Raw genomic sequence first — 26,011 nt, 5'->3', positions numbered from 1 at the left:
CTGCTACTTTTCCCCTCTTGCTTCCTTACCTCCCGTTCTCACGATCTTCCCCTCCCTCTCTCTGTTTTCTCTCATAGGAGACAACCATGGGCGCTGTGTTCGCAAGCAGCAGCTGCCGTCGTCTTCCCCCGCCTCGCCTGTGACCTCCTCTGCATCGGTTCCGGCCCCGACGACTGATCCCCTTGCCTCCTCGTTCCCGTGCGTGCAGCAGCTGAGCAAGGGACCTCGCGCCCGATCCTTCCCCTCGTCCAGGAGGTAGGAGCCCGAGCTCCTCGATCCCTCCTCGCCGGCCAAGTCCTCGCAAGCCACCACCCTCACCGGCGAACCCCAGGCAGGAGCCCCGTCGCCCTCTCCCTCCTCCCTGACCTGCCCCTCTCCTCCCTGCTTCATCCTCTCTCTCCCGCAGGTCGTCGTCGTCGGTGGAGATCCGCGCCTCCCTGCCGTCTCGCCTCGCCATCGACCGGATCTGGCGCCCCGAGGCCGGATCCACCGCCCAGCAACCCGTTCTAGTCCTCGCGAGCGCCACCAGACCCTCCCTCGCCAGAGCTTTTCTACGCCGTCGCCATGGTCCTCTGCTCGTGCGAGCGTGAGACGAGGACGACGTCCAGGCCGCCCCCTCGCCCTGGTGGGCCTCGCTCAGCCTCAGGCCCAACCCAACTTCTGTTGCGGCCTCCTCACCGACTGGGCTTGGCCCAATGTGAGCAACCCTTGCCAGATCCAGATTCAGCCCGTTGATGTTTTTTCAGGATCTGTGAATTTGTCTAATTTTCCAGAGATGACAGATTTGCAGAAAACCCCCCTAGTTTCATGCATTTAATAACTTCACAACCGTGCATCGGATCTAAATAAATTATATATGAAAGTTGCTTAAAATTTTGTCTAGTTTCATAATATGTCATTTTCACCCATGTTTAAAATGTTAGAAATGTTGTTTGCATTAATTTGCTCCTATGCCATGTTAAAATGATTTATTTCATAACTAATTAACCGTAACTCGGATTTTAATAAACTTTATAGGTAAATGGGGTAGAATTTTGCCTAGTTTAACATGGTGCACTCATCTTGCATGTTAAACAACTCTAAAATATGGTTTAGGGCAGAACAGGACCAAACCTAATATATGCATATGAGGATTTTCCGGAATTGTTGTTCGTTGTTCCCGGCCTCATTTAAACTTGACTAGATAGGTAGTTTTGCTTTGCTTCACCCTCTTGCCTTGCTTAACAACATTTAATATTGTTGAGTACATAAACAAGACCGAACTAAATAAGTCATGTGGTGTTTCTTCACTATGCAGCGGAGTTGCATAATGAGCTCCACTTAATTTGTAGGATTGTTTGTGCACTTTGCCATGCCATGCCTCATTAAACCGGACATGCATCATACTTGATTGTGCATCATGCCATGATTATGTGGTGGTTGTTTACTTTGTTGTTTGCTCTTTTCCGATGTTGCTTCTTCGGGTTGGTTCCGTTAACGTCGAGTTTGTGAGGACCCGTTCGTCTACGTCCGTTTATCTTCTTCATGGACTCGTTCTTCTTCCTTGCGGGATCTCAGGCAAGATGATCATACCCTTGAAATCACTACTATCTTTGCTATGCTAGTTTGCTCGCTCTTTGCCATGCCAATGCTACGATGCCTACCATTTGCTTGTCAGCCTCCCAATTGCCATGTCAAACCTCTAACCCACCATGTCCTAGCAAACTGTTGATTGGCTATGTTACCGCTTTGCTCAGCCCCTCTTATAGCGTTGTTAGTTGCTGGTGAAGATTGAAGTTTTGTTCCTTGTTGGAACATGGAGTTGTTGTTCCTTGTCGGGACATTTATTTACTTGTTGGGATATCACAATATATCTTATTTAATAAATGCATCTATATACTTGGTAAAGGGTGGAAGGCTCGGCCTTATGCCTGGTGTTTTGTTCCACTCTTGCCGCCCTAGTTTCCGTCATATCGGTGTTATGTTCCCGGATTTTGCGTTCCTTACGCGGTTGGGTTATAATGGGAACCCCTTGACAGTTCGCCTTGAATAAAACTCCTCCAGCAAGGCCCAACCTTGGTTTTACCATTTGCCACCCAGCCTTTTCTTTTCCCTTGGGGGTCGCGCGCCCAAGGGTCATCTTTATTTTAACCCCCCGGGCCAGTGCTTGTCTAAGTGTTGGTCCAACCCAGAGCACCGTGCGGAGCCGTCCCTTGGAAACTTGGGTTACGTTGGCTCCCGTACGCTTAGCTTATCCGGTGTGCCCTGAGAACGAGATATGTGCAGCTCCTATCGGGATGTCGGCACATCGGGTGGTCTTGCTGGACTTGTTTTGCCATTGTCGAGGATGTCTTGGAGTACCGGGATACCGAGTCTGATCGGAATGTCTCGGGAGGAGGTCTATTTCTTCGTTGACCATGAGAACCTGTGATGGGCTAAGTTGGGACACCCCTGCAGGGATTTGAACTTTTGAAAGCCGTGCCCGCGGTTATGGGCAGATGGGAATTTGTTAACGTCCGGTTGTAGAAAACCTGAAGTCGACCTTAATTCAAATGAATCAACGGCGTGTGTAACTGTGATGGTCTCTTTCCGGCGGAGTCCGGGAAGTGAACACGGTTGTTGGAGTTATGCTTGACGTAGGTTGTTATAGGATCACTTCTTGATCATACTTTTATCGACCGTGCTTTGCCTTCTCTTCTCGCTCTCTTTTGCGTATGTTAGCCACCATATATGCTAGTCGCTTGCTGCAGCTCCACCTCATACCTTTACCTTACCCATAAGCTTAAATAGTCTTGATCGCGAGGGTGCGAGATTGCTGAGTCCCTGTGGCTCACAGATACTTCCAAAACCAGCTTGCAGGTGCCGATGAGACCATGCAGATGCCGCAACCAAGCTCAGGAGGAGCTCGATGAAGATCTTGTCCTTTGTGTTGTTTTGTTCTAGTTGATCAGTAGTGGAGCCCAGTTGGGGTCGATCGGGGACCGTGTCGCATTTGGGGTTCTTCTTTTATTTTGGTTCCGTAGTCTGACCTTGATTGTATTTGGATGATGTAATTCTTTATTCTTGTAATTGTGTGAAGTGGCGATTGTAAGCCAACTATGTAACTTCTTCCCCTATTTTATTACATGGGTTGTGTGAAGATTACCTCACTTGCGACATTGCTCTCAATGCGATTATGCCTCTAAGTCGTGCTTCGACACGTGGGAGATATAGCCGCATCGAGGGCATTACAAGTTGGTATCAGAGCCTTCCCCGACCTTAGGAGCCCCCACTGCTTGATCATTTTTAGCAGCCGTTGTTGAGTCTAGAAAATGTTTTGAGTCAATTTAGGAATTATATATCGGAGAGTTTAGGAATTCTTTTTACTTCCCAGTCTCCTCATCGCTCTGGTAAGGCATCCTGACGTAGAGTTTTGACTCTTCTCTTCTCAAATTTCACTAAAAAAATATTTTAGGTTCACGCGGGTATCTTGGAATCATTCCGATGGTTTTATGACGAGAACATTGTCTTGGTGCCTCCTATCAGGGGTTTTGTGGAAGTGTCCCGGGGAGTTGAGCTCTGAGGTGTTGTCGTCATAATTTTATCGTTGCAGTTCTGGAATACCTGAGTCTAGTACGCCGACATCGAAAATCTCTTTTATGCAGTTCGTTGGTGAGATAACCTCGACGCCACCCAGTACTGGGGCGGGAGTTCGGGAGTATTGCCATAACTTGTATAACGGATGCTTTTCGAAGGTTGAGGTAGATGATTTCCGAAGGTTTCTTGGTTATGTGTTGAAGGATGGGTACAGCTGGATGTAGGAATTGCTAGTTTGGGTGAGATATTATGCTTCCCCTGTATCCCCAACACCTGATTGCATAACCGGAAAATTTCGGGAGTTTCATAGGTGGGAATTCAAGTAGCTCTTAGGATATCTTTTCGACAGATGTATGATATGAAATTGGGGTTCAACGTCTAGTGGTCCGCCTATTCATGGTCGATTTTACAGTGGTCTCGTTGTGTCTTAAAGAGTCCTTGGCTATGCCAACTCGGGGACGCTTCGTATGTCATGTGCACTACCTTGTACATGATGGTGTTGTACGATCGAGCCCGTGTAGGCCCCACCACGAAAACTTCGGACGAAATCTCTATCATATGTTTGTTCCGGCTTATTCTGCAAGCCAACCCTTTGTTTTCGTTTTGAGTTGTGTTCAAGTTGCTTCAATGTCAAGTGTTGATTCCATACCTTCCCCAAATGGTGTTCTCATACTCCGATGTGAATACTAATCCTTCTTGATCATCAAGATTGTTTTGTCAATCCTTTTTAACCGGTGTGCTTCTCTTCAAGTGGATCCGATCATTGCAACATCCGCAAGTTTCAATCTCAGCTTTTTCTACGGTGTTCGTTTCATCCATCTCAAGTTGCATTTGTTTTCCCACCCTCCCACCCTTTTTCTTCAAGGACTCGGATTTCTTTATCAAGTATCCATCTTATGGATGTGAAGTCTCTTCTTTCTTTCCTTTCAATGTTCTTATCCGGTGATTCTCATGAAGATACTAACGGAGCTTCAAGTTCGTCAACCTTCACTCATTTTTTCTTCTCTGGTGGTTTAAATTCAAGCATTATTGATTATATCCTTTCCTCGTTGCAAATACCTTTTCTTATCGGTGCAATTATTAATCGTTCACCTCTCGCTATTCAATTGTTCTGGAGTGCTCAAGATATCTCAAAAGATTCGTGTTTCCACTCTTAATCCATTCAAGCTCTTTCGAGGTTGTTATCTCATTCAAGTCATTTAATTCAACCGGTGCAATCTATCTTTTAAATCATTCAACAGTGTTTCTTTTGAGTGGGCCCTAACCCACAGGTCTTTTTCCAGGATCTTACCTGACTCTTCTTATTTTCCCGGCGTTACTCTCAAATTCTTTTCCAAGTTTGACGTAAGAATGAATTTATCATCAGTCAAATGCCTTCTCCTAGATCTTTCACAATTCTTTTCATCGTTGGCTCTACCTCTTCGTTTGATTCTTCTGGAGTGTCTAAATAATTCATGGTGGTGTTTCTCGTCGTCATTCTCGAATTTTGAAGACCGAAGTAGAGTTTCTCTTTAATCTTGCTCCATTCTCTTCAAGATTCATGGTGCTAGCTTGTTGCCATCCTCTCATATTTATTTTCGATTGTGAGAGTCTTTTTCACCTATCCAGAGCAATTCAAGAGTCTTCTCAGTTTGTTATCTGGAGTCCATCAATTCAGGTTTATTTATCCTCAGCTGTCAGTTATCATTCTCTAATCTTACTGGTGCATCATTCAAGTTTTCTCTAATCAGCTCGTGATCTCTTCGTTCTCTTGGGTCTAAAATTCTCTCAAGCATCTTCGTCCATTTGCTAATTCTTTCCGGTGTTTCTTTATCTTTTCCCCGTTCGTTTTCAATTCTTACGGTGGTCCGTTCAAGAGTTCTCTTCCTTGGTCACCATATCAATTTATTCGATGTTTCAATCCTCCCGGTGGTTCGTTCAAGACCTTCTCAAGTTGGTGCTACATCTATCTTTAATCTTTTCTACGAGAATAAGTAATATGTCGAATCCATTGATTGTCATCAATTTAATTGGTGAAGGATACGCATAATATAATTCTTATTCTTGTTTCATCGAGTTTATTTAATTCTTGTTTTCCGGAGTGGTTCATCATACTTATTCTTGGTTTCAAGTGCTCTTCTTTCTTTCCTGGAGTGCCAAGTTCTCTCAATTAGTTCATCACGGAGATCTATCTAAATCATTGCAAGGTTCACCTTGTGTTTTCAATTTCGCTTTCTTTTCATTCCTTTGTTTACCGGAGTTCTTCATGGAGGTTCTACATGATGGTTCATCAAGGATTTAATTCATTCTCGAAGTGTTCATCGAGATTCTCTGCTAAGAGGCTCAAGCTTTCTTCATATTGTAATCCGGAGTGCAATTCTTTCTTCCGTATCATTGGAGGTGGTATCATGTCATTCTTGATAATTTGAGTTCATGTTTTCTTGATTCACATGTTGTCAAGAATGAGATATTTTAAATCCATCAATCTCGTCATTGGAGTTATCTTGGGTTAGTTTTCACCTAAAAACTTTCCCTAAGGATTGTTGTTAATTATGGTGCTTATAATTGACCCAAGTTCTTCTATTATTCCCCCGGTGAATTAAGTTTCTCATCTCCTTGTTTGATATCAATCCAATCTATCGGTTCCGTTAGTGGCAAAATTTCACCTCATAGTTTTGACATGTTTTCCATAAGCCCACTACTACCTTGCTCTTTTCGTTGTTGGTGTTCCAACAACTCCATTCGACCCTTCTTCTAAAGATGTTTTGTCAAGCTCTTTTGTGGCAGATGTTGGCTTTTCTTCTCCATTCTCCTATTGTAATGATCTGAATTCTAGTCTTCTCTTCCGGAGGCATTGTGTTGTTGTTCTCTTCAACCCATCTTCTTGTTTTGTCAAGATCATGTTCTTTTTATGATTGTCCATTTAACTGGAGTGTCGTGCCCTCTGCTCAAATTCCCTCATCTTATCAAGTTCTTATTCAATCCCTTTCCTTTTCAATCGAAGTTCTGGCCGAATTTGATCTTCTTTGTTCCTCCTTTCTATCGGTGTGTTTTCAATTTTGTTCATCTCCGTTGTATTCTTTTCTCGTATTGGTTCAACCTCGCAAGGTTCTTGGTTTCACTCGTTTGTCAAAGAAGCAACTTAGTTTACCTATTCTCTTTCTCCTCCGTTTTCCCTCGGGTGCCATTCTAGATCTCGGGACGAGATCCTCTCGTAGTGGTGGAGTGTTGTAACGCCCCGAGACCGATGTGCCAGGTGTCGTCCAGTTATTCGCTATCGTTGCCATGTCATTCGCTTGCGTGTTGCATCTTGTCATGTCATCATGTGCATTGCATCATCATGTTTTCAAAACTTGCATCCGTCCTGGTCTCCTCGTTCCGTCCGTTGTCCGTTCTGAGCCCAGACTCACTTGCACGCGCCCGCGGCAAGTCCGAAATATTATTTTATGAGTGGCCGGAAAATGTTCTCGGAATGGAATGAAAGTTGGCATGTGGTGTTGTTATGTTGTTAGTAGGCCGCCTGCCAAGTTTCATCGCATTCGGAGCTCGTTTGATAGCCCAACCGTTAAACTATAGCGGCAATATAGCCGGTCTAACGTCAGACGTTTTCGGTCTCCGGAAACAGTCGCCGGGCCTCTCTCTCTCTTCTCTTCTCTCAGCTCGAGCCCTTCTGCACAGCTCACAAGTCCCAACCGACCCCTCGCGCGCGCGTCCGGAAGTTGTCCCGGACCCGACCCGAACTGTCGTCACCGTTGTGTCCGGATCATCCCCAAACATCTACAAAACGTCATCGTTTTCTTATTTGGACTTCTTAACCTATATTTTCTCGACCGCCCAATTACGATCGGACGGACCAGATTAGCCCCTACCCTAATCTTATTGCAATATAAGTTTGGACAACCCTAAAATCTAGGGACCTGTCCCATCCTCCCAGCCGCCCCCGCTCCTCCTCAATTTCCACGCCCAACCAACTAGTGCCTCCCCTGGATCCCGTCGCCCACCCAACCAGCGCAGCCGGAGCAGCAGCTCCCAGTCGCCGGAGATGCGTGCCCCGACAGCCCTGCTCCTTTTCCCCTCTTGCTTCCCTACCTCCCGTTCTCACGATCTTCCCCTCCCTCTCTCTGTTTTCGCTCATAGGAGACAACCATGGGCGCTGTGTTCGCAAGCAGCAGCTGTCGTCATCTTCCCCCGCCTCGCCTATGACCTCCTCTGCATCGGTTCCGGCCCCGACGACTGATCCCCTTGCTTCCTCGTTCCCGTGCGTGCAGCAGCTGAGCAAGGGACCTCGCGCCCGATCCTTCCCCTCGTCCAGGAGGTAGGAGCCCGAGCTCCTCGATCCCTCCTCGCCGGCCAAGTCCTCGCAAGCCACCACCCTCGCCGGCGAACCCCAGGCAGGAGCCCCGTCGCCCTCTCCCTCCTCCCTGACCTGCCCCTCTCCTCCCTGCTTCATCCCCTCTCTCCCGCAGGTCGTCGTCGTCGGTGGAGATCCGTGCCTCCCTGCTGTCTCGCCTCGCCATCGACCGGATCTGGCGCCCCGAGGCCGGATCCGCCGCCAAGCAACCCGTTCCAGTCCTCGCGAGCGCCACCAGACCCTCCCTCGCCAGAGCTTTGATACGCCGTCGCCATGTCCTCTGCTCGTGCGAGCGCGAGACGAGGACGACGTCCAGGCCGCCCCCTCGCCCTGGTGGGCCTCGCTCAGCCTCAGGCCCAGCCCAACTTCTGTTGCGGCCTCCTCACCGACTGGGCTTGGCCCAATGTGAGCAACCCTTGCCAGATCCAGATTCAGCCCGTTGATGTTTTTTTCAAGATCTGTGAATTTGTCTAATTTTCCAGAGATGACAGATTTGCAGAAAACCCCCCTAGTTTCATGCATTTAATAACTTCACAACCGTGCATCGGATCTAAATAAATTATATATGAAAGTTGCTTAAAATTTTGTCTAGTTTCATAATATGTCATTTTCACCCATGTTTAAAATGTTAGAAATGTTGTTTGCATTAATTTGCTCCTATGCCATGTTAAAATGATTTATTTCATAACTAATTAACCGTAACTCGGATTTTAATAAACTTTATAGGTAAATGGGGTAGAATTTTGCCTAGTTTAACATGGTGCACTCATCTTGCATGTTAAACAACTCTAAAATATGGTTTAGGGCAGAACAGGACCAAACCTAATATATGCATATGAGGATTTTCCGAAATTGTTGTTCGTTGTTCCCGGCCTCATTTAAACTTGACTAGATAGGTAGTTTTGCTTTGCTTCACCCTCTTGCCTTGCTTAACAACATTTAATATTGTTGAGTACATAAACAAGACCGAACTAAATAAGTCACGTGGTGTTTCTTCACTATGCAGCGGAGTTGCATAATGAGCTCCACTTAATTTGTAGGATTGTTTGTGCACTTTGCCATGCCATGCCTCATTAAACCGGACATGCATCATACTTGATTGTGCATCATGCCATGATTATGTAGTGGTTGTTTACTTTGTTGTTTGCTCTTTTCCGATGTTGCTTCTTCGGGTTGGTTCCGTTAACGTCGAGTTTGTGAGGACCCGTTCGTCTACGTCCGTTTATCTTCTTCATGGACTCGTTCTTCTTCCTTGCGGGATCTCAGGCAAGATGATCATACCCTTGAAATCACTACTATCTTTGCTATGCTAGTTTGCTCGCTCTTTGCCATGACAATGCTACAATGCCTACCATTTGCTTGTCAGCCTCCCAATTGCCATGTCAAACCTCTAACCCACCATGTCCTAGCAAACCGTTGATTGGCTATGTTACCGCTTTGCTCAGCCCCTCTTATAGCGTTGTTAGTTGCAGGTGAAGATTGAAGTTTTGTTCCTTGTTGGAACATGGAGTTGTTGTTCCTTGTCGGGACATTTATTTACTTGTTGGGATATCACAATATATCTTATTTAATAAATGCATCTATATACTTGGTAAAGGGTGGAAGGCTCGGCCTTATGCCTGGTGTTTTGTTCCACTCTTGCCGCCCTAGTTTCCGTCATATCGGTGTTATGTTCCCAGATTTTGCGTTCCTTACGCGGTTGGGTTATAATGGGAACCCCTTGACAGTTCGCCTTGAATAAAACTCCTCCAGCAAGGCCCAACCTTGGTTTTACCATTTGCCACCTAGCCTTTTCTTTTCCCTTGGGGGTCGCGCGCCCAAGGGTCATCTTTATTTTAACCCCCCGGGCCTGTGCTTGTCTAAGTGTTGGTCCAACCCAGAGCACCGTGCGGGGCCGTCCCTTGGCAACTTGGGTTACGTTCGCTCCCGTACGCTTAGCTTATCCGGTGTGCCCTGAGAACGAGATATGTGCAGCTCCTATCGGGATGTCAACGCATCGGGTGGTCTTGCTGGACTTGTTTTACCATTGTCGAGGATGTCTTGGAGTACCAGGATACCGAGTCTGATCAGAATGTCTCGGGAGGAGGTCTATTCCTTCATTGCCCGTGAGAGCTTGTGATGGGCTAAGTTGGGACACCCCTGTAGGGATTTGAACTTTCGAAAGTCGTGCCCGCGGTTATGGGCAGATGGGAATTTGTTAACGTCCGGTTGTAGAAAACCTGAAGTCGACCTTAATTAAAATGAATCAACAGCGTGTGTAACCGTGATGGTCTCTTTCCGGCGGAGTCCGGGAAGTGAACATGGTTGTTGGAGTTATGCTTGACGTAGGTTGTTATAGGATCACTTCTTGATCATACTTTTATCGACTGTGCTTTGCCTTCTCTTCTCGCTCTCTTTTGTGTATGTTAGCCACCATATATGCTAGTCGCTTGCTGCAGCTCCACCTCATACCTTTACCTTACCCATAAGCTTAAATAGTCTTGATTGCGAGGGTGCGAGATTGCTGAGTCCCTGTGGCTCACAGATACTTCCAAAACCAGCTTGCAGGTGCCGATCAGACCATGCAGATGCCGCAACCAAGCTCAGGAGGAGCTCGATGAAGATCTTGTCCTTTGTGTTGTTTTGTTCTAGTTGATCAGTAGTGGAGCCCGGTTGGGGTCGATTGGGGACCGTGTCGCATTTGGGGTTCTTCTTTTATTTTGGTTCCGTAGTCGGACCTTGATTGTATTTGGATGATGTAATTCTTTATTCTTGTAATTGTGTGAAGTGGAGATTGTAAGCCAACTATGTAACTTCTTCCCCTATTTTATTACATGGGTTGTGTGAAGATTACCTCACTTGCGACATTGCTTTCAATGCGGTTATGCCTCTAAGTCGTGCTTCGACACGTGGGAGATATAGCCGCATCGAGGGCGTTACAAGCTTCAAGCTGATCAAGATCTGCTAGGTGACAGATGGACTGAAGTCCTCGCGGCCGAGGAATATAAACTCGAACGCCCCTCCAAGAGTTACCCAAAATGCAGGTTGCTACCCCGACTAGAGGAAGAAGCGTATGACGCGGCTGATCGGCCACCTCGTGGCCGCGATAGAGAGGCATTCCAGCCAAAAGCTCAGCCCGCACCCCGACGCCCTAAAAAGGCATGGGGAAATACGCCAGACCTGCGAGACGTATTGGAGGACAAATCAAAACATGCAAGATCGATCTACGGATCATGAGGTCGCGCCACTATGCGAGACGATAAACATCACGCCGGATACAGTAAAAGTAAATCCGGTCGGGCCGAACACAGCGGGCAAGACTCATTGGAGTTGTGTCACGATATAGCCGAGTACAGAGGTGCCGCACACCCTTCATGCTTCACAGATGAGGTAATGGATCATCAAATCCCAGAGGGTTTCAAACCCGTAAACATATAATCATACGACGGCACGACAAATCCTGCGGTATGGATCGAGGATTTTCTCCTGCACATCCACATGGCCCGTGGTGATGACCTACATGCAATCAAATACCTCCCACTCAAACTTAAAGGACCAGCTCGGCATTGGCTCAACAGCCCGCCAACAGAGTCCATTGGCTGTTGGGAAGATCTGGAAGCCGCATTCCTCGACAACTTTCAGGGCACTTATGTGCGACCACTAGACGCCGATGACCTGAGCCATATAATCCAGCAGCCAGAGGAATCGGCCAGGCAATTCTGGACACGGTTTCTAACAAAGAAAAATCAAATCGTCGACTGTCCAGATGCAGAGGCCCTAGCAGCTTTTAAACACAACATCTGCGACGAGTGGCTAGCCCGGCACCTTGGTCAGGAAAAGCTGAAATCTATGGCAGCCCTCACGACACTCATGACCCGCTTTTGTGCGGGAGAAGACAGTTGGCTGGCTCGCAGTAACAACATATCAAAGAACCATGGTACTTAGGATACCAAGGACGGTAGTAGCAGGTCACGTCGCAACAAACATAAGTGCCGCATTAACAGCGACAATACCGAGGATACGGCAGTCAATGCCAGATTCAAAGGCTCTAAACCTGGTCAGCGGAAAAAGCCATTCAAAAGAAGCACTCCGGGCCCGTCCAGTTTGGACCGTATACTCGATCGCTCGTGTCAAATACACGGCACCCCAGACAAGCCAGCCAACCACACCAAAAGGGATTGTTGGGTGTTCAAGCAGGCCGGCAAGTTAATTGCCAAAAACAAAGATAAGGGGCCACATAGCGATGACGAGGAAGAGCCCCGGCAGCCCAACACCGGAGGACAGAAGAGGTTCCCCCCACAAGTGCGGATGGTGAACATGATATATGCAACCCACATCCCCAAGAGGGAGCGGAAGCGTGCGCTCAGGGACGTGTATGCGTTGGAGCCAGTCGCCCCAAAGTTCAACCCATGGTCCTCCTGTCCGATCACTTTCAATCGCAGGGACCACCCCACTAGTATCCGTCATGGCAGATTTGCCGCACTGGTCCTAGACCCAATCATCAACGGATTTCACCTCACTCGGGTCCTTATGGATGGCGGCAGCAGCCTGAACCTGCTTTATCAAGACACAGTGCGCAAAATGGGTATAGAACCCTCAAGGATCAAACCCACAAAAACGACCTTTAAAGGCGTCATACCAGGTGTAGAGGCCCATTGCACAGGCTCAATCACACTGGAAGTGGTCTTCGGATCCCCGGATAACTTCCGAAGAGAAGAGTTAATCTTTGATATAGTCCCGTTCCGCAGTGGTTATCATGCACTGCTCGGGCGAACCGCATTTGCGAGATTCAATGCGGTACCGCATTATGCATACCTCAAGCTCAAGATGCCAGGACCTCAGGGGGTCATTACAGTTAATGGAAACACAGAGCGCTCTCTCTGAACGGAGGAGCACACTGCAACCCTCGCAGCGGAAGCGCAAAGCAGCCTCTTAAGGCAATCCACTAGTTCGTCCGGAAGGAGCCCTGAAGCCATATAACGTTGGTCATCTTACCCACCATGGCTCCGACGCATTACGCTTGTTGGCCGCCCACCACCTTCGGCTTAATATTGAAGGTCTTCAGCCACAGACCGAAGTGGGGGCGGATGCGGAGGAAAGCCTCACAGACGACGATGAACGCCGAAATGTTGAGGATGAAGTTCGGGGCCAGATCATGAAAGTCCAGCCCGTAGTAGAACATGAGGCCACAGACAAATGGATGAAGGGGAAACCCTAGTCCACGGAGGAAGTGGTGGAGGAAAACTACCCTCTCATGAGGTTCCGGGGTAGGGACGATCTGCCCTGCAGCGGGCAGCCGATGCGCGATATTCGCGGCTAAGTATCCGGCTCCGCGCAGCTTTTTGATGTGTCCCTCCGTAACGGAGGAAGCCATCCATTTGCCCCCCGCTCCGGACATGTTTGGAGAAGGTTGAGGGGAAGGATGTGAACTTGGGCGTTGGAGCTCGAGTGCACAAGAACGGACAGGCAAGGAGGAAGAAGGCGTGGGTAAAAAAAGGTTAAACCTTATCCCTTCATAAGGGCGGCCGAAGCTATGCGCCCCCACTAGCCTGGTAAAACTCGCTTATCCCCCAAGCGCCGTAAGCGATGGCGCGGTTGGCTTACCGACGCCCGTATTGATGAGAATCCCGTAATAAGGGGGACACAATCTCTGCTTTGACAAGACGTGTCAAAAAACTGCCTCGCGTTATGTGCAGAGCTAGTTAAAGGAAACTGTTCGAATAATAACCGGGCCATGGCATAATGTTGTGTTGTCAAAACAAGTCAGCAAATTAGATTTGTGAAATATTATTCTCTCTACGGTGGTATGTGGAACTTATTTTGCAGGGTCGGACACTATCCTTGTATTCAATTTCTTCAGTGGTGTATTCAGAGGAGGAACCCGCCTTGCAATGCCAAAGACAACACTACGGGCCGGACTCATCGTCATTGAAGCCTAGTTCGGGGGCTACTGAGGGAGTCCTGGATTAGGGTGTCTCCGACAGCCGGACTATATCCTTTGGCCGGATTGTTAGACTATGAAGATACAAGATTGAAGACTTCATCTCGTGTTCGGATGGGACTCTACTTGGCGTGGAAGGCAAGCTAGGCAATACGGATATGTATATCTCCTCCTTTGTAACCGACCTTGTGTAACCCTAGCCGTTTCCGGTGTCTATATAAACCGGAGGGTTTTAGTAGGACAACATACAATCATACCATAGGCTAGCTTTTAGGGTTTAGCCTCTCCGATCTCGTGGTAGATCAACTCTTGTAATACTCATATCATCAATAATAAATCAAGCAGGACGTAGGGTTTTACCTCCATCAAGAGGGCCCGAACCTGGGTAAAACATCATGTTCCCTGCCTCCTGTTACCATCCGCCTTAGATGCACAGTTCGGGACCCCCTACCCGAGATCCGCCGGTTTTGACACCGACAGTGTGTATCCGGTAGTGCGATTCGGCGTGGTCCGCATCCCCCATAGTACGGAGTCAAGCTCCTCCACCCAGTGCGTATATGATTCCTTCAAGGATCGCACTAATATGGGTTTGATGCCTCTCATGATAAGCCTATTTGCTCTCTCGACTTGACCGTTAGTTTGCGGGTGATAGATAGAGGCATAATCGAGCTTAATGCCCATTTTGCTGCACCAAGTTTTTAAATCGTCGGCTGTAAAGTTCGAGCCGTTATCGGTGATGATGCTGTGGGGGACGTCGTAACGGTGTACAACCCCGGATATGAAGTCTATCCCTGGTCCGGACTCGGCCGTTTTAACTGGTTTGGCTTCTATCCATTTGGTGAATTTATCCACCATGACCAATAGGTATTTTTTCTTGTGGCTTCCCCTTTTAAGGAGTCCGAACATGTCAAGCCCCCAGACCGCAAAGGGACAAGTAATGGGGATTGTTTGGTGAGTGGTGCGTGGCATATGGCTATGGTTTGCAAAAAGCTGGCAATTGACGCAACGTTGATCGAGGTCCTGTGTGTCTCCTTGGGCCGTCCGCCAGTAAAAACCTGTATGGAAGGCCTTGCTTACAAGGGCCCGAGCTGCGACGTGGTGGCCACCAAGTCCGGCATGAATTTCTGCCCAAAGTTTCCGTCCTTCCTCTTCGGAGATGCACCTTTGAAGTACTCCAGTAGCGCTTTTCTTATAAAGCTCTCCCTCATGGACCTTGTAGGCTTTAGACCGCCGCACAATGCAACATGCCTCGTTTGGGTCATCGGGGAGTTCTTGCCTAGTTAGGTAAGCCAAGAAGGGTTCTGTCCATGAGGTGATGGCAGCCATAATCACGTGGGCCGAAGGTGTTATTTCAGTGGCAGAGCCTCCGATTATGTCAGAGTATTCGGGGTCTGGTGTTGTGGCCGGATCCGGACTGTTTTTTCCGGTCTCCCCTTCCCACACCATGGATGGCTTAAACAACCTTTCCAAGAAGATATTAGGTGGGACAGGGTCGCGCTTAGCGCCGATGCGGGCGAGGATATCCGCCGCTTGATTGTTTTCTCGGACCACATGGTTGAATTCGAGGCCCTTGAACCGAGCTGACATTTTGAGGACGGAGTTACGGTAAGCCGCCATTTTTGGGTCCTTGGCGTCAAAGTCCCTGTTCATTTGAGATATTGCAAGGTTCGAATCCCCCCGCACCTCTAGGCGTTGAATTCCCATGGAGACTGCCATCCGGAGACCATGCAACAGGGCCTCATATTCTGTTGCATTGTTGGAGTCTGTGTATAATATTTGGAGTACATATTGGACTGTATCTCCGGTGGGGGGTGTCAGGACGACGCCTGCCCCTAGACCAGCCAGCATCTTAGAGCAGTCAAAGTGCATGATCCAATTGGAGTACGCGCCGTACTCTTTAGGGAGTTCGGCTTCCGTCCATTCGGTGATGAAATCAGCCAGTACTTGCGACTTAATGGCTCGCCGTGGTTTATACGTTATGTCGAACGGGAGGAGCTCGATAGCCCATTTAGCAATCCGGCCCGTGGCATCGTTGTTATTTATTATGTTGTTGAGTGGTACTTCAGAGGCCACCATAATTGAACACTCTTGAAAGTAGTGTCGTAATTTCCAGGATGCCATGAAGACCGTGTATGCCATCTTTTGATAATGTGGGTACCGTGATTTTCATGGAGTGAGGACGGTGGATACGTAGTATACCGGCTTTTGAAGCGGGAACTTATGTATGTCCGTCTCTCGTTCGACAACGAGCACTGCGCTTACAACTTGGCTTGTTGCCGCTATATATAACAGCCTTGGTTTGCCTACATTTGGCGCGGCCAAGATTGGGTTGGTAGCCAATACGGCCATTATTTCTTCCAATCCGTCCGTGGCCGCATCCGTCCACTCGAAGTGTTCGGTGCGTCAAAGAAGGCGATAAAGAACTAGTGCCTTTTCTCCTAGGGAGGTAAAGCGGCTTAAGGCAGCCACGCGTCCAGTTAACTTCTGGATTTTCTTGAGGTCTGTTGGGATAGCCATCTGTGACAAAGCTCGGATTTTAGCCGGATTTGCTTCAATTCCTCTATTGGAGACGATGAAGCCCAAGAGCTTTCTGGTGGGCACGCCGAAAATGCATTTTTCCGGATTGAGCTTGATGTCATATGTTCAGAGGTTGTCGAACATGAGCCTCAAGTTGTCTATTAAGGATTCGACTTGTCTTGTTTTAATGACCACATCGTCTATGTATGCCTCCACGGTTTTGCCAATTTGTGTTTCCAGGCATGTCTGAATCATGCGTTCATAGGTTGCACTGGCGTTTTTGAGCCCGAAAGGCATGGTGTTAAAACAGAAGGGGCCGTATGGAGTGACGAATGTCGTTGCGGCTTGATCGGGCTCCGCCATCTTAATTTGATGGTATCCGGAGTATGCGTCGAGGAAGCACAATGAGTAGTGTCCTACGGTAGCGTCGATAATTTGATCGATGCGGGGGAGGGGGAAGGGATCCTTGGGGCAAGCCTTGTTAAGGTCCTTGAAATCGACACATAGGCGCCAGGATTTGTCCTTCTTTGGTACCATCACCAGGTTTACTAGCCAGTCTGGATGTTTTATTTCTCTAATGAATCCGGCCTCGAGTAACTTGGCTAGCTCTTCTCCCATGGCTTGTCGCTTAGGCTCACAGAAACGCCGAAGAGTCTGCTTGACCGGCTTGAACCCCTTTAAAATGTTAAGGCTATGCTCAGCCAGCCTGCGTGGGATTCCTGGCATGTCTGAAGGATGCCAGGCGAAGATGTCCCAATTCTCGCGCAAGAACTCCCGCAGTGCGGCATCTGTTGTGGGGTTCAGCTGTGCCCCGATGGATGATGTTTTTGTAGGGTCCGTTGGGTGGACCTGGAATTTGACTATTTCATCCGCTGGTCTAAAAGAGGTGGACTTGGGTCTTTTGTCAAGTATCACGTCGTCCCTGTCCACCGTGGAGCGCAGCGCAGTTAGTTCTTCAGCCGCAAGGGCTTCGGACAACGCCTCGAGGGCTAGTGCAGCGATTTTATTTTCGTCGCGGAGTGCTACGTCCGGATAACTAGCCAGAGTGATGATTCCATTGATCCCGGGCATTTTGAGGTTCATGTACCCGTAATGGGGTATAGCTTGGAATATCATGAATGCCTCCTGCCCTAAAAGGGCGTGGTATCCGCTACAAAACAGGGCCACTTGGAATGTGATTTCTTCGGACCTATAATTCTCTGGCGTGCCGAATACCACATCTAGTGTGATTTTTCCCGCACATTGTGCCTCCCGACTAGGGATGATTCCTCTGAAGGTCGTGCTGCTTTGCTCAATGCGACTCTTGTCTATTTCGATTTTGCTAAGAGTTTCCTCGTAGGTGAGGTTTAATCCGCTGCCACCGTCCATGAGCACTTTAGTAAGCCGGAAGCCGTCCACAATTGGACTAAGGACCAAAGCGGCTGGTGCTCGGGCTCTTCAGAATTGAGGTTCTTCACTGGCGTTGAGGGTTATGGCCGTGTCGTTCCATGGATTTATTGCTGCAACGTGGCAGACTTCGGCAAGGCTGCGGAGTGTTCGTTTGCGCCTATTATTTGAGGCGAATGTCTCGAAGACTGTCAATACTGTATTGTTATTTTCCGCGGGATGGCACTCTGTTGTATTGTTGATGAGGATATCCTCGCCGCTCTTGGCCACCTGCCGGAGTATCCAACATGTTCTATGGCTGTCTGTTGGCATGGTATCCGTTGTACTGTGAATTTTGCATGGCCCATTGAGCCATCCCTCCAATACAGTTCTATGCCCTGTAATGGGCTTTTGTTTCTTTGTTATTGGATCGGGTGACTTATGAGAGTACACCCTTTTAGTTCGGACGGGGTGGGGGGGTTTAGTGAGAGCCGGAGGGTCCCAGAATTTGGTTTGGGTTTTCCAGGCGCTTTCCATCGCGCAGTAATTCCGTACTATGGCCGCTAAGTCAACAAAGTGTGCTACGTCACGGCGACTTATGGCGTTGAGGATTCCCTTGTCCGTGCAATTTTTGCAAAAGAATGAAATTGTGTCATCCTCGCGACAGTCATTTACCTTGCTCATTACAAGGAGGAATCTGGCCCAATAGTGATGTACTATCTCTTGGGGCTCGTGTCTAATGTGGGAAAGATCACTTGAGTCTAGGTGGGTGGGTAGATTTAAGTCCAAACCCTGACCCAATCTGAGACCCAGGGGCGGAGGAGTTTCCGAGATTGGCAGTTCGGACTCCGGGATGTTGCCCAATAGTTCTGGCCCACCGTCTGATTCTAGGTTCGAGGCTTGGGCCATGTCCTCCCGTGGACAGGTATCCGGCTCGGAGAGCTCGGGAATCTGGACATAGTTTGTCCTTAAAATAGAGGAAGAATTGCTACATTGCTCCTCCACCACCGCTATCTGATGGGTGACCAGCGGAGAGTTAATCTCCCTTTGGTCGGGTTTAAGCCTGATCCGATCATAGTCCGTTGTGACTCCCAGGGCGGCGATGCAATCCAAGAGCTCGTTCAGGGAAGAGAGCTCTATTGGATCCATCTTCTCGGCGAATCCCGAGCTGACGTGGAGGTTGTTTTTGATGACCCGAGAAGTCATCGTCGTCGCGACGGCCGAACGGGTGATCATGACGAAGCCGCCTAGTCGGAGAGTTTGGCCTACAGCCAGGGCTCCCCCCGAGGTAATGTTGGCCTTGACAACAACACAAGCCATCAAGCCTTAACGTGGCAGCACAGTGGAACTCTCAATGAAAGCACCAATGTCGGTGTCAAAACCGGTGGATCTTGGGTAGGGGGTCCCGAACTGTGCGTCTAAGGCGGATGGTAATAGGAGGCGGGGGGACACAATGTTTACCCATGTCCGGGCCCTCGCGATGGAGGTAATACCCTACTTCTTGCTTGATTGATCTTGATGAGTATTACAAGAGTTGATCTACCACGAGATCGTAAAGGCTAAACCCTAGAAGCTAGCCAATGATTATGATTGTTGTTGTCCTACGGACTAAACCCTCCGGTTTATATAGACAACAGAGGAGGCTAGGGTTACACAGAGTCGGTTACAAGGGAGGAGATCTACATATCTGAATTGCCAGGCTTGCCTTCCACGCAAAGGAGAGTCCTACCCGGACACGGGACGAAGTCTTCAATCTTGTATCTTCATAGTCCAACAGTCCGGTCAAAGCATATAGTCCAGTTGTCCGAGGATCCCCTAATCCAGGACTCCCTCAAACATCATTGGTGTCTTGTTCATGTTGAGCTTGGTGGTGTGGTGGTGTATTTGACGCTCAATCGTGGACCTAGTTTCTTCATGCGTCTTCTTGAGGTAGGTGGATCTTGTGCTTGTGTCAATGTTTGCGCATTCTTGGAGTGGGAGAGTAGAGAGTGTCCGGTTGCCGGGGAGATCTACTCATAGTACAGTAGAGAGTGTCCGGTTAGTGACTTCCGTTTGGCCATCGGTTTGTGGGTGATAGGCCATCGAGAAAAGTAACTTAATTCTGAGCTTGGCGCATAGTGTCTTCCAAAAGTAGCTTCGGAACTTGATGGTGCGTTCTGACACGATTGTCCTTGGCACTCCATGCAACCTCAAGATTTCCCCACAAACAAGATTTGCAACATGTGAAACATCGTTGACCTTATTGCATGGGATGAAATGTGCCATTTTAGAGAATCGGTCCACAACTACAAATACCTAATCTTTTCCATTTTGAGTCCCAGGTAATCCAAGCACGAAATCCATACTAATATCTTCCCATGGTTGATATGGAATAGGAAGTGGCATGTGGAAACCATGAGATTGAGCTTGAGACTTAGCTTTGCGGCATGTAGAGCACCGATTTGTATAGCATGTGACGTCGCAAAACATATTTCACCAAAAGTACTTGGAGGAAAGTGTGGCGAATATCTTGTCACGGCCAAAATGTCCCATGAGTCTGCCATGATGAGCCTCTTTCAAAAGCAATAAACAAAGAGAAGACTCGAGAACACAAAGTTTGTTAGCCCTCATAAGATAGACTTCCTTGAGATAATATCGTTCCCAATAAGTGTTAACTTGACATTTGGCAAATGGAGTTGCAGACGAGGCATCATGTGCATACAAGTCCTTAATGTGCTCGAAGCCAACAACAATCAATTCAAGTTGAGTAACAAACATGCATTTGTGAGAAAGAGTGTCTGCCACAACACTTTCTTTACCCGTTGTATCTGATGACATAAGGAAAAGACTGAATGAATTCACTCCGTTTTTCATGCCTTCTATTAAACTTGGTTTGACCTTTAAGGTATTGAAGTGTCTCATGATCGGTATGTATGACAAATTCATGAGGATGAAGGTAATCCTCCCAAACATGAAATACTTGCACTAAAGCATATAATTCCTTGTCATGGATGGGATAGTTAAGTTGAGCACCGAAAAGTTTTTCGCTAAAATATTCAATGGGTCACTTGTCTTGCATCAAAACTCCACCGATACCATTTCCACTAGCATCGCAATGGACCTCAAAGAATCGGGGTATGTCTAAGCAAAGATTTAAGCTCATCAAACGCGGTAGATTGAGAGGGTCCCCACACAGAGGGTGCATTCTGTTGGGGAACGTAGTAATTTCAAAAAAAAATCCTACGCACACGCAAGATCATGGTGATGCATAGCAACGAGAGGGGAGAGTGTTGTCTACGTACCATCGTAGACCGGAAGCGGAAGCGTTAGCACAACGCGGTTGATGTAGTCGTACGTCTTCACGGCCCAACCGGTCAAGCACCGAAACTACAGCACCTCCGAGTTCTAGCACACGTTCAGCTCGATGACGATCCCCAGACTCCAATCCAGCAAAGTGTCAGGGATGAGTTCCGTCAGCATGATGGTGTGATGACGATCTCGATGTTCTACCATCGCAGGGCTTCGCCTAAGCACCACTACAATATCACTGAGGATTATGGTGGAGGGGGGCACCGCACACGGCTAAGAGATCAATGATCAATTGTTGTGTCTCTGGGGTGCCCCCTTGCCCCCGCATATAAAGGAGTGGAGGAGGGGGCCGACCAAGGAGGGTGGCGCGCCCAAGGGGGGAGTCCAACTCCCACCGGGAGTAGGACTCCCCTTTTTCCTATTAGGAGTAGGAGAGGGAAGGAAGAGGAAGGAGGGAGGAAGGAAAGGGGGGCCGGCCCCCTTCCCAAGTCGGATTGGGCTTGGGGGGGCGCCCCCTCCCTTGCTCCTTTCCCCTCCTTTCCACTAAGGCCCAATAAGGCCCATATACCTCCCGGGGGGTTCCGATAACCTCCTGGTGATCCGGTATTGTCCCAATCTCACCCGGAACCTTTCCGGTGTCCAAATATAGTCGTCCAATATATCGATCTTTATGTCTCGACCATTTCGAGACTCCTCGTCAAGTCCGTGATCACATCCGAGACACCGAACAACCTTAGGTACATCAAAATATATAAACTCATAATGAAACTGTCATCATAACGTTAAGCGTGCGGACCCTACGGGTTCGAGAACAATGTAGACATGACCGAGACACATCTCCGGTCAATAACCAATAGCGGAACCTGGATGCTCATATTGGCTCCTACATATTCTACGAAGATCTTTATCGGTCAGACCGCGAAACAACATACGTTGTTCCCTTTGTCATCGGTATGTTACTTGCCCGAGATTCGATCGTCGGTATCTCAATACCTAGTTCAATCTCTTTACCGACAAGTCTCTTTACTCGTTCCGTAATACATCATCTTGCAACTAACTTATTAGTTGCATTGCTTGCAAGGCTTAAGTGATGTGCATTACCGAGAGGGCCCAGAGATACCTCTCCGACAATCAGAGCGACAAATCCTAATCTCGAAATACGCCAACCCAACATGTACCTTTGGAGACACCTGTAGAGCACCTTTATAATCACCCAGTAACGTTGTGGCGTTTGGTAGCACACAAAGTGTTCCTCCGGTAAACGGGAGTTGCATAATCTCATAGTCATAGGAACATGTATAAGTCATGAAGAAAGCAATAGCAACATACTAAATGATCGGGTGCTAAGCTAATGGAATGGGTCATTTCAATCACATCATTCTCCTAATGATGTGATCCCGTTAATCAAATGACTACTCATGTCTATGGTTAGGAAACATAACCATCTTTAATCAATGAGCTAGTCAAGTAGAGGCATACTAGTGACACTCTGTTTGTCTATGTATTCACACATGTATTATGTTTCCGGTTAATACAATTCTAGCATGAATAATAAACATTTATCATGAATAAGGAAATATATAATAACTCTATTATTGCCTCTAGGGCATATTTCCTTCAGTCTCCCACTTTCACTAGAGTCAATAATCTAGTTCACATCGCCATGTGATTTAACATCAATAGTTCACATCTTTATGTGGTTAACACCCATAGTTCACATCGACATGTAACCAACACCCAAAGGGTTTACTAGAGTCAGTAATCTAGTTCACATCGCTATGTGATTAACACGGAAAGAGTACTAACGTGTGATCATGTTATGCTTGTGAGAGAAGTTTAGTCAACGGGTCTGCCACATTCAGATCCGTACGTATTTTGCAAATTTCCATGTCAACAATGCTCTGCATGGAGCTACTCTAGCTAATTGTTCCCACTTTCAATATGTATATAGATTGAGACTTAGTGTCATCTGGATCAGTGTCAAAACTTGCATCGAAGTAACCCTTTACGACGAACCTTTTGTCACCTCCATAATCGAGAAACATATCCTTATTCCACTAAGGATAATTTTGACCAATGTCCAGTGATCTACTCCTAGATCACTATTGTACTCCCTTACCAAACTCAGGGCAGGGTATACAATAGGTCTGGTACATAGCATGGCATACTTTATAGAACCTATGTCTGAGGCATAGGGAATGACTTTCATTCTCTCTCTATCTTCTGCCGTGGTCGGGTTTTGAGTCTTACTCAACTTCACACCTTTGTAACACAGGTTCTTTGACTGTTCCATTTTGAACTACTTCAAAATATTGTCAAGGTATGTACTCATTGAAAAACTTATCAAGCATCTTGATCTATCTCTATAGATCTTGATGCTCAATATGTAAGCAGCTTCACCGAGGTCTTTCTTTGAAAAACTCCTTTCAAACATTCCTTTATGCTTTGCAGAATAAATCTACATTATCTCCGATCAACAATATGTCATACACATATACTTATCAGAAATGTTGTAGTGCTCCCACTGACTTTCTTGTAAATACATGCTTCACCGCAAGTCTGTATAAAACTATATGCTTTGATCAGCTTATCAAAGCATATATTCCAATTCCGAGATGCTTGCACCAGTCCATAGATGGATCGCTGGAGCTTGCATATTTTGTTAGTACCTTTAGGATTGACAAAACCTTCTGGTTGCAGCATATACAACTCTTCTTTAATAAATCCATTAAGGAATGCAGTTTTGTTTATCCATTTGCCAGATTTCATATAATGTGGCAATTTCTAACATGATTTGGACAGACTTAAGCATAGATACGAGTGAGAAACTCTCATCGTAGTCAACACCTTGAACTTGTCGAAAACCTTTTTGTGACAATTTTAGATTTGTAGATAGTAACACTACTATCTGTATCCGTCTTCCTCTTGAAGATCCATTTAATCTCAATGGCTCGCCGATCATTGGGCAAGTCAATCAAAGTCCATACTTTGCTCTCATACATGGATCTCATCTCAGATTTCATGGCCTCAAGCCATTTCGCGGAATCTGAGCTCATCATCGCTTCCTCATAGTTCGTAGGTTTGTTATGGTCAAGTAACATGATCTCCAGAACAGGATTACCGTACCACTCTGGTGCGGATCTCACTCTGGTTTACCTATGAGGTTCGGTAGTAACTTGATCTGAAGTTACATGATCATCATCATTAGCTTCCTCACTAATTGGTGTAGTAGTCACAGGAACAGATTTCTGTGATGAACTACTTTCCAATAAGGGAGCAGGTACAGTTACCTCATCAAGTTCTACTTTCCTCCCAGTCACTTCTTTCGAGAGAAACCCCTTCTCTACAAAGGATCCATTCTCAGCAACGAATATCTTGCCTTCGGATCTGTGATAGAAGGTACACCCAACATTGTCTTTTGGGTATCCTATGAAGATGCACTTCTCCGATTTGGGTTTGAGCTTATCAGGTGAAACTTTTTCACATAAGCATTGGAACCTCAAACTTTAAGAAACAACAGCTTATGTTTCTTGCCAAACCATATTTCACACGGTGTCGTCTCAACGGATTTAGATGGTGCCATATTTAACGTGAATGTAGCTGTCTCTAATGCATAACCCTAAAACGATAGCGGTAAATCAATAAGAGACGTCATAGATCGCACCATATCTAATAAAGCACGGTTACGACATTCGGACACACCATTACACTGTGGTGTTCCAGGTGGCGTGAGTAGTGAAACTATTTCACATTGTTTTAACTGAAGGCCAAACTCGTAACTCAAATATTTTACTTCTGTGATCATATGAAAGAAACTTTTATTTTGTTACGATGATTCTCCACTTCACTCTGAAATTCTTTGAACTTTTCAAATGTTTCAGACTTGTGTTTCATCAAGTAGATATACTCATATCTGCTCAAATCATCTGTGAAGATCAGAAAATAATGATACCTGCCGCGAGCCTCAATATTCATCGGACCACATACATCAGTATGTATGATTTCCAACAAATCTGTTGTTTGCTCCATTGTTTGGGAGAACGGAGTCTTAGTCATCTTACCCATGAGGCATGGTTCGCAAGCATCAACTGATTCATAATCAAGTGATTCCAAAAGCCCATCAGCATGGTTTTTCTTCATGCGCTTTACACCAATATAACCTAAACCGCAGTGCCACAAATAAGTTGCACTATCATTATTAACTTTGGATCTTTTGGTTTCAATATTATGAATATGTGTATCACTACGATCGAGATCCAACGAACCATTTTCATTGGGTGTGTAACCATATAAGGTTTTATTCATGTAAACAGAACAACAATTTATTCTCTTACTTAAATGAATAACCGTATTGCAATAAACATGATCAAATCATATTCATGCTCAACGCAAACACCAAATAACACTTAATTAGGTTCAACACTAATCCCGAAAGTATAGGGAGTGTGCGATGATGATCATATCAATCTTGGAACCACTTCCAACACACATCGTCACTTCACCCTTAACTATTCTCTATTCATTCTGCAACTCCCATTTCGAGTTACTACTCTTAGCAACTGAACCAGTATCAAATACCAAGGGGTTGCTACGAACACTAGTAAAATACACATCAATAATCTGTATATCAAATATACCTTTGTTCACTTCGCATCCTTCTTATCCGCCAAATACTTGGGGTAGTTCGCTTCCAATGACTAGTCCCTTTGCAGTAGAAGCACTCAGTTTCAGGCTTAGGTCCAGACTTGGGTTTTTCACTTGAGTAGCAACTTGCTTGCCGTTCTTCTTGAAGTTCCCCTTTCTTCCCTTTGTCCCTTTACTTGAAACTAGTGGTTTTGTTTACATCAACACTTGATGCTTTTCTTGATTTCTACCTTCATCGATTTGAGCATCACGAAGAGCTTGGGAATTACTTTTGTCATCCCTTGCATATTATAGTTCATCACTAAGTTCTAGTAACTCAATGATAGTGACTAGAGAACTTTGTCAATTACTCTCTTATCTGGAAGATTAACTCCCACTTGATTCAAGCAATT

Source organism: Triticum aestivum, chromosome 7A (assembly GCF_018294505.1).
Source record: "Triticum aestivum cultivar Chinese Spring chromosome 7A, IWGSC CS RefSeq v2.1, whole genome shotgun sequence".
NCBI classification, from domain to species: Eukaryota; Viridiplantae; Streptophyta; class Magnoliopsida; order Poales; family Poaceae; genus Triticum; species Triticum aestivum.
The sequence above is the reverse complement of the archived record's forward strand: the minus strand, read 5'-3'. Positions refer to the sequence as shown.